At 41.8% G+C, this 8803-nt stretch overlaps 1 protein-coding gene across 2 annotated transcripts in view; it reads right to left on the bottom strand.

The window, feature by feature from the left end:
- FAM20B (FAM20B glycosaminoglycan xylosylkinase) overlaps positions 1-8622 on the bottom strand; it is a 49285-nt gene extending 40663 nt beyond the window's left edge. The window contains exon 1 of one of the 2 annotated variants that reach the window (XM_014583901.2): positions 8158-8622. The gene's annotated coding sequence lies outside the window, so the exon portion shown is untranslated. Of the gene's footprint in view, positions 1-7177; positions 7336-8157 lie in introns of those variants that run through there. The other variant, XM_006142298.2, reaches the window with a different exon arrangement.
- Positions 8623-8803: the final 181 nt, after the last annotated feature.

Here is an 8803-nt window from a genome sequence, read left to right as displayed (position 1 = left end):
GCCCTGCTGCCTGCTACCAACAGCACATTATTGTTCCTTTTCATCTTCAAAAGGGGATCTACATGAAAAATAAAAGCTAATACCAAATAATGTCATTAATAGCTGGTCCTGTAGTACTGTGGCTAAGAGCTGTGCATTGGCAGATGGATCCCACATGGCCAACAGTGGTTCAAATCCTGACGCTGGTGGCTTGAGAAACACATTGGGCCCGTGTGCATGTGTGCCCAGAATCCCAACAGGATGCAGAAATGGAGGAAAAAGGATTGATCATGTCCCCCTGGAGGCTGCTCTCTCTCTCTCTGTGGCAAATACACACACCCTCTGGGAATTAAAACAGTGATAATGTCATTAAAATTAACTATAGTTATGTTTCCTTTCTCTGCAAAGTCTACACTTAAGATATTAATTGAGTCTCCTCTTTGTACATGTAAATTTCCTGTACTGATAAGTGAGAAGAGACCTGGGCCTGGATACCTATTCTATCACCTAATGTAGCACTTGGGAATGAGACTTAACTCCAACCTCAGTTTCTACATATAAAAAGTAAAACAAGAATACTATTACTGAATTCACAGGGTTGTTAAAAATGAATGAAATTACCACACACATAGGGCCTGGACAGCCTACGGTAATCTGCACATCAAAAACCCAGATAGGGACCAACAGATGGCATAAAGCTTATGTCAGATTGAAGTGGTTCAAGTCCCAGACCCGGTGGCTTAAAACTCACACTGGGCGTGTGTGTGTGCATACGTGCCCAAAATCCTGAGAAGAGAATAGAAGAGAAGGGATTGTGGTATGGCCATCCACCCCAGGGGTGATTTCTCTCTTTTAGTCTCTCCAGTGAGCACCCATGCCCTAGAGCAAAAATCTCTCAAAAAAAAAAAAAATTATAAACCCCCCGAAGATGATCTCCTCCGAAGAGAAAGAATGACAAAGTGACCCTTACTGCAGTCAACATCCCAAGTTATCTTCTTTTTTTTTTAATAACTTAATTTTATTTATCCATTTATTTATTTATTTCAATTTGACCAGAGAAGCACAGAGAGAAAGAGAGAGAGGAAGTGAGAAAGCAGGTCCAGGATCCGAACCTCGGTCGGCCATGTGGGAGTCCAGCGCCCTTTACCACCATGCCACCTGCCGGCCCCCAAGTTATCTTCTAAGTTACATAACAAGGGACTGAATTCACATAGTACATTACTAGGAGTTTAGTAGTAACTAATAGTCTTACATCCCTAAGCCAAATCCTTTTTCAACTTGGTAAGTAGGTAAGACTGTAAGCCAACAGTTATCTTCAATGTGTACTACGTGAAGTGGAGGCTAACATCAATTGGACCAACCCATTTCTCATCTATTCACAGTTCAATTCCACCACATTTAATGTAAATAAGGCAGATGAAAAGCATTCTGTGTTTTAAGGATGACAATTCTGCTTGTCCTAGAGTTCTTTAAGAAAAGCTTTAAGAATAATTTATAGTTACAAGTATGAAAAAAAATAAAACTAATTCTCACAGTCCAAATTGGTTTTAGTTTTTCCCTTACTTCAGCTTAAATATTTATTTCTATCTGTAAATTCAGAATCCTTTACATGAACTCTTTTAACAGTTTCCTGTGAAGGAAGACAACTAAAACAATCAGTAGACATTAATTAAGCAGTGAGATAGGTAGCCTTGAGGCTTGCAGGTGGCATGATGATTAAGGTGCTGGACTCCCACATGGCTGACCATGGTTCAAATCCAAGACCTGGCAGCTTGCTTTCTCCCTTTCCCTTATTTTCTCTCTGGTCAAATTAAAAAATAATAATGACAATGAATGTTAAATAAATAATTTTTTTTTTGAGAGGTTTTTGCTATAGGGCGCGTGCACTCGCCAGCCAGCCAGCCAGCCAGCCAGAGACATGGAGACAGAAAACGAGAAATCACCCCCCGGGGGGATGGTCACGCCGCAATCCCTTCTCCTCCATTCTCCTCTCAGGATCTTGGGCACGCACGCACATGTGCCCGGGCGTGAGTTTTAAGCCACTGGGTCCGGTACGCGAAACGTGGAGGACTACGTGGGAGTCCAGCGACATAGCCATTACGCTAACTGCTGGTCCCCAAATAAATAATTCTAAAGAAAAAAATAGCAGCCTTTTTCCTAGGTATGAGAGTGAAAATAAAACAGACAAAAAGCATGTTCCTTTATGAAAAAAATTAAATTTCTGCAACCTGTCCCATTTAAACCTTGATTTAGGGCAACCCTCTAATTCTCTTCCTTGAAAATGAAAAGAAAAAGTATGTTTACTCCATATTGCTGGTGAGATTTGTTCTAAGAAACAGCAAAGACAGTGTCCATCGATCTAGAAACTCTGTGGAAATGTCTAAGAATCTACATTTTGCTTAAAATGAGCCAAGTACAGTGAAGCGTCCTAATAAGTTCTAGGTATTTTGCTGTTCAATTGTCAGTACATAACCACCATTTAAGGCTTTATTACATAGTTCCTGTGTAGTATAAAACATGGAATTTCAAATATATGCAGTATATGCTTAGAGCCACCCACCCATAATTTCAACACGGACCTGTTTGAAGTTCTGCTGTTTCTGAAAGCGATCTCTTTTGGGCTGTCAGCCTGACACACCCTAGAACATAAGATTTAAAATGTGTGGTGTATTCATTGCATACAGCTACAAAGCACAATCGCTTTATGATGGGAATACACACAGACATGTATATTTTTTGCCAATCCCGTTTCTTCTACTGTATCATTAGTTCTAGTATGTACTTTCAAGTAACCTAGCATAGTGTAGGGCACATAAAAGATACTCAATAAATGTGTGTTGAATAAAAGAAGTGAAGAGCAAGGGACAAAGACCTTTATAGTTACAAGAATTCTTCTAAATGGCAACTTTCAGTTTAAAGATGGCCTCTTTTGTAGATGTAGGAAGTCTTGTAATGAATTTAGATAAGCAGTACAGTAAAAAAGCAGAAGTATCTAATATATACCAGTTTTACACACTCAATTTAAGATCACAGCTTTCTGTATATCCTGTTCCCACCTTTCAAGGCCACTGCTATTGACATCCTAGTTCCGGGGCATTGGCTTAGAATGTTGGCTTAAGAGACAACAATCTAGAAATGCTAACAGAAAGAATGGAGATAGTCCCAGACACTGCCCAAGAATGACACAAGACAGGGCTGGAAACATTTTTAGGTATGATTGGCAATGCATTCTCAAACAGCCAACACTAGTACTTCCATATTATTTTCTTTTTTCTACAGAAAGAACTACAGGAACATAAACATCCCTATCAGTGCAAGTTCACTATCTAAACCAGGGATAAGAAACAAAAAATTAATACAAAGGTCTTTGGGCAGCCAAATAATGGTTATAAAGCAGAAACTAACTAAGCTTATTCAGCTATTTACATTCAATTTCAGAAAGCAGAGGGATCTGAATTCCTACTCAACAGATCAGAACCTACAAATTTAAGAAGGGCAGCAGGAACATGAACAGTTACAAAAGTGTCCCAACATTGTAAGAAGAAAGATAACTATTAAAAGTAAATTTGGAGGCCACGCGATTTGCACATGGTGGACCCCTACAGGCTTGCCTTCTCACTTTCTCTGTCTCTCTGGTAAGAACATGTTCCCTATATCAAATTTAAATAATAATAATAATAATAAATAAATGTATGTATTACTTTAAGAACTATTTTATTTTATTTATTATTATTCTTCGATTTGACCAGACAGAGACAGAAAAAGAGAGGGAGAGTGAGAAAGCAAACTGCCAGGTCTCCGACTTGAACCATGGTTAGCCATGTGAGAATTTTACACCTTAACCACCATGCCATCTGCCGACCCCCAAATTAAATTCTTCTTAAAAAGTGTAAATTTGGGGGCAGACAGTGAAGTGGAAGCAGGGTAGGTGGGTCCCACATAGCCAACTGCATGGTTTGAATCCTTGACCTGGCAGTTTGAAGAACACCCATGTGTATATGTGCCCAAAGTCCGGAGGAGGGCAGAGGGGAGACTGAAGGAGTGTGGCCATCCCTGCAGAGGGTGATTTCTCTTTCTCTCTCTGGCAAGCACAAACACCCTATAGCAAAACTAAAAAAAAAAAAACAAAAAAAACAAAAAACAAACAAAAAAACCCACTTAAAAAAAAGTAGATTCAATAATTTGAAAAGCAGAGGAGGCAAATGACTTACTTTTTCAATGACCTCAAAACCTCACTTGATTACTGTAAATGATTAATGCTAGTAATCACGACACCAAGCAAAAAAAATAAAAAAGAAAAAGTTTAAAAGAAAACAAAATATACAATATCCTTTAAAAACTTTTCCTGGGGCCGGCAGGTGGTGTGGTGGTTAAGGGTACTGGGCTCCCACATGGCTGACCGTGATTCAAGTCCTGGACCTGGCAGCTAGGTCTCTCTCCTCTCTCTGTGTCTCTGGTCAAAATTGAAAAATAATGAAAACAGACAAATAATTCTTAAAAAAAAAAAATCTTTTCCTTAAGGACCAGCAAGTGGCATGGTGGCAAAGGTGCTGGATTCCCACATGGCCAACACTGGTTCAAATCCCAGACTTAGTGGTTTGCTTTTTTTCTCTCTCTCTCTGGTCAAATTTAAAAAAATAAATAAATAAAATTAAGTAAAATAATTCCTAAAAAAAATCTTTTCCATAAAAAGTATCATAACAGTTGGCTTAGTAACCTAGTGGTAAAAGGATCTGGATCCCACATGACCAACTGGGATTCAAATTTCAGCCCCAAAGAACATAAAGAACACATTGAGTATGTGCACTTGTGTACTCAACATTCTGCCAGGATTGAGAAATGGAGAAGGAATTATAGTGTGACCACATTTGGGGGTCCTTTCCTCTCTCTCTTTGTCTTTGTCTCTTCCAGGTAAACGCATGCTCATTGGCAATTAAATAAATAAAGAAAAGAAAAATCAGTATAGCAAAACTAAGAATTTTCACAAAATACCATATTTTTCAACAACATCAGATAAATGAAGCATTGCTATATACTTAGAGCAGAAAGTGAACATGAGACCATGAAATGATAGACTTCACTGCCTTACCCTGTACTTAGTTCCTCTTTACACATCTACAATTTCACATTCCTTGACCCCCTTTTATAATGTACCCAAATTACCTGTAAAGGAGTTGTTGACTTGCCAGAAAGTACAGACCTCAAACACACACCAAAGCTCAATGTCTCTTTTCTGCATCAGTCTATGTGTCTTATCTCATACTAACACGACAGATGCACCCCTAAGATTCTTTAGCTCCAGAGATAGGCATTTCTTCTTGTTTTAGTTAAGAGAGATCAAATCAGAAGTCAAATCTTTATATTCTAGGCAGCTCTCGCTTTCACGTTGACATTATAGATTGGTCAGAAGCTGGTTTCAATTGCAATGTAAGGCCTTTGTCTGCACCCCAGGCCCATGCTAATAATGAATCCATTAGTCTTTTGGGGTTAGGAAGGCAGCTGAAGGAAGGAAAAGGGGAAGAGATATACAGATGTAGATGGAGGAGCTGTAAGTAAAGCACTTCAGGGAGGGCTAACTCCCCCTTCTTACCTGCAAGGTAAAGGACAAGAAGACAGACAGGGTCAATGCTATTTGCCATTACTAAGAGCTCTAAGTTCTTCTATTAATGCAAAGACACTGACTACAATCCACTGCTCAGTAAGCCTAGCCAGATCAGGGTGCAGAAGTAAGTCTGTGCAGCTGCTCCTGACCATAGCCACACAGGTTGCCCCCAAGCTGCAGATGACAAGAACACTATACAAAGAACATAATCTCAAGGCAGCTCCTGCAGGTAACACCCTATATAGATACCCATCTCAACAGCATATTCCCGACAGGAATCTAAAACACATTTTCTTGGCTTTTTTTTCTTTTGACAAAAGAGAAGCCAAATAATTGTGTATTTACACCAGAATTATTTCCTCTTCCCTCATACCGTTTTCCATTCATTCATTCAACAAATATTCCCTTCCCAACTACTATGCACTAGGCACTGTTAGATGCAGAGAAAAAAGTACACAGATTATCCAGCTATTAGAATAAACTGCAGGGCCTCACTGTCACTGTGCTCCCCACCCCAAAGCACAAAACCACCTGGTACTTTGGCCCAGAGTGACCTGACATCCAGCTTCCAGAAGGCTGTCTCCTTTTATTATATGCAACTGCAACCACAGCATATAAAGAACAGACCCCTGCTTCTCTCATGAGATAGCAGCAATCACCAAGAGACACCCACTGTGGTCACTATCTTATAAAGTTATCAGTTCGAGGCCTGAGAAATCTGCCTTCAGGGTTTATTCCACTGGAACAACAGTTAAAAAGTATAAGCAGCTGGGGAACCAGCAGTTAGCGTAATGGCTATGTCGCTGGACTCCCACGTAGTCGACCGCGGTTCGTGTCCCGGACCCGGTGGCTTAAAACTCACGCCGGGCGCGTGTGCATGCGTGCCCAAGATCCCGAGAGGAGATGGAGGAGAAGGGATTGCGGCGTGACCATCCCCCCTGGGGGGTAATTTTTCACTTTCTGTCTCTATGTCTCTCTCTGCCTGTCTGGCGAGCGCACGTGCCCTACAGTGAAAATCTCTCCAAAAAAAAAAAAAAAAAAGTATAAGCAGTCCAAGTCTGACTTGAAAACAAAGAAAATTTCATTTTGAAATTAGAGCTTCAGAAGAGATAACAAGCAAAAGTGTTAAGGCTATGCACGAATTATAATCTACAAATGGAAATGAAGACCTGACTGAAAGTCAAGGAACTAGAGTTAACATAAAATAATTCTATCATATAAGGGATTTGAAAAATAAAGATGGTAGAAATGGTGATCTGTTCCCTGACTCCAAATACTAAGGAAGAAAAGCAAAGGATGTGTTTTCAAGTTTTTGTCCTTTACCAAAACAAGAGCTATTTTCCTACTAGTTGGAGAGAAATTGAGCAAATCAGTGTCATATTTTCACCAACAAGGGGAAACTGCGGGGCTGGCAGGTGGCATGGCAAACACATGCTCATGTGGACTCCCACATGGTCGACCACGGTTTGAGTCCCAGACCTGGCGGCTTTCTCTCTCTGTCCTTCTCTGGTCAAATTAAAATAAATAAATATATAAAGTTAAATTTTTTAAAAAAGGGAAAACTGTAAACTGCAAGATTTCTTAATTGCCTTTTACCTCCATCCACACTTTATTGTGACTGGGGCAGTGGGTCCCAAGTACTTATGCAGGCCTTTGACTCTCTCTCAATACGCAGTTTCAAACGTGGAAGGGTCTCCTGTTGACTTGATTCCACTGCATGGTTCTGGGAACCAAAGTCCACATCTTCACAAACTCTAGAAAAGTTATTAATATGATACAAAACCATTTTAAATCTACTTTACTTTGGCTCTCAGTTTGGGCAAATAATTTGGCATCTTGAACACCTGTACCTCAGCTTCTCAAAGACATACTGTGTGCAGACCAAGAGGTGGTAGTGGTTAAGGCACTGGACACTCCCACATGGCCAACTATGGTTCAAGTCCCAGACCTGGTGGCTTGCTTTCTCACTTTCTCTCTCTCTGTCTTGCTGATCAAACTGGAAAATAATAATAATAAATAAATAATTCTTTAAAAAAATACATATTGCAATGATAAATAATGTAAGTGGAAGTGCTCTCAAAGGTCCTGCATAAACTCAAGGAATACTTGTAATCTGTTACTAGACTGAGGTCTCTAACTCAGTATAATTTTTAAATGATAATTTTAAAAATTTAAAAATAATTTTAAAATACCAACCCCAGTCAAAAATCATGAAGAATTTACAATATAAAACATAAGGTGGATAACACATGGAGGACAGGCATAGCTCATAAATGGCAATCTTAACTTTACCAGGCAGGTCACAGATTGCTAAACCTCAGAATTTAAAAGCTAAAAAGGTCCCACACTCCTACTTCCTTTCCAAGGTGAGAAATGGTACCTCCAGAGGGAAAGTGGTTGGATGGGAATGCCACCAATACCTGACCGGAGACCCAAGGTGCAGTATCAAGCTTCATTCTCCCAAATAGTAAACTCCTTACCTATCCCAGCGGTGACCCGGCCTTTAAAAGGACTAATTCCGTAATGACCAACACGCTGCGCCCCCTCCACTTTGCCTTTAACATCCTTCTACCTACCCTTCGCTCCCTATCCCGAGATGGGCAGGTAAGAGAAGCCTGATGAGAATGAATCTCTGAGCAGATCCCACCATCAAGGACGCAGCTTGACAACTGTTCGCATTCATCAGCAATGGCAACGTTTCGGTTCGCTCTTACTCGCCGGGCCATCACACCCGGAAATGAAATCTTAAGCGCAACCCACTGTGGACTCCCATATCGTTTCCTTAAGTTGAACCCCACTGCGAGCGCCCGGCGCAAGACGGGAGGAGACCGCAGGTCCCTCCGCACGGCTGCCCCCGTCTCCGGCCTCAGGCCTGCAGGTCACTCGCGCTTCTCGGCCACGAGGCGAGCCCGATAGGGACCTCGTAAGCGCGCGCCCCTCCCCGGGCGGCCGAAACGGGTGCACTGCTGGACCCCAGGTCGGCACCGGGCCAGTCGCCCCAAGGGGCCGCACCCAGGCGCAAGAGCAGGTCACCAGAAGGGCCTCCGGCGGCTCGAGGTCAGGCCCGCGCCTCAGGGGCACCAGGAGACAGCAGCTGACACCGCTCACCCCAGGCGCAGGACCAGCCCACCAAAAGGCCCTCCGGCGGCTCGAGGTCAGGCCCGCGCCTCAGGTGCACCAAGAGACAGCAGCTGACACCGCGGCCGCTCGCAGGGACACGCG

The sequence above is a fragment of the Tupaia chinensis genome, unplaced genomic scaffold (genome assembly GCF_000334495.1).
Source record: "Tupaia chinensis unplaced genomic scaffold, TupChi_1.0 Scaffold000074_1, whole genome shotgun sequence".
Lineage (NCBI taxonomy): Eukaryota > Metazoa > Chordata > Mammalia > Scandentia > Tupaiidae > Tupaia > Tupaia belangeri.
The sequence above is the reverse complement of the archived record's forward strand: the minus strand, read 5'-3'. Positions and strand labels throughout refer to the sequence as shown.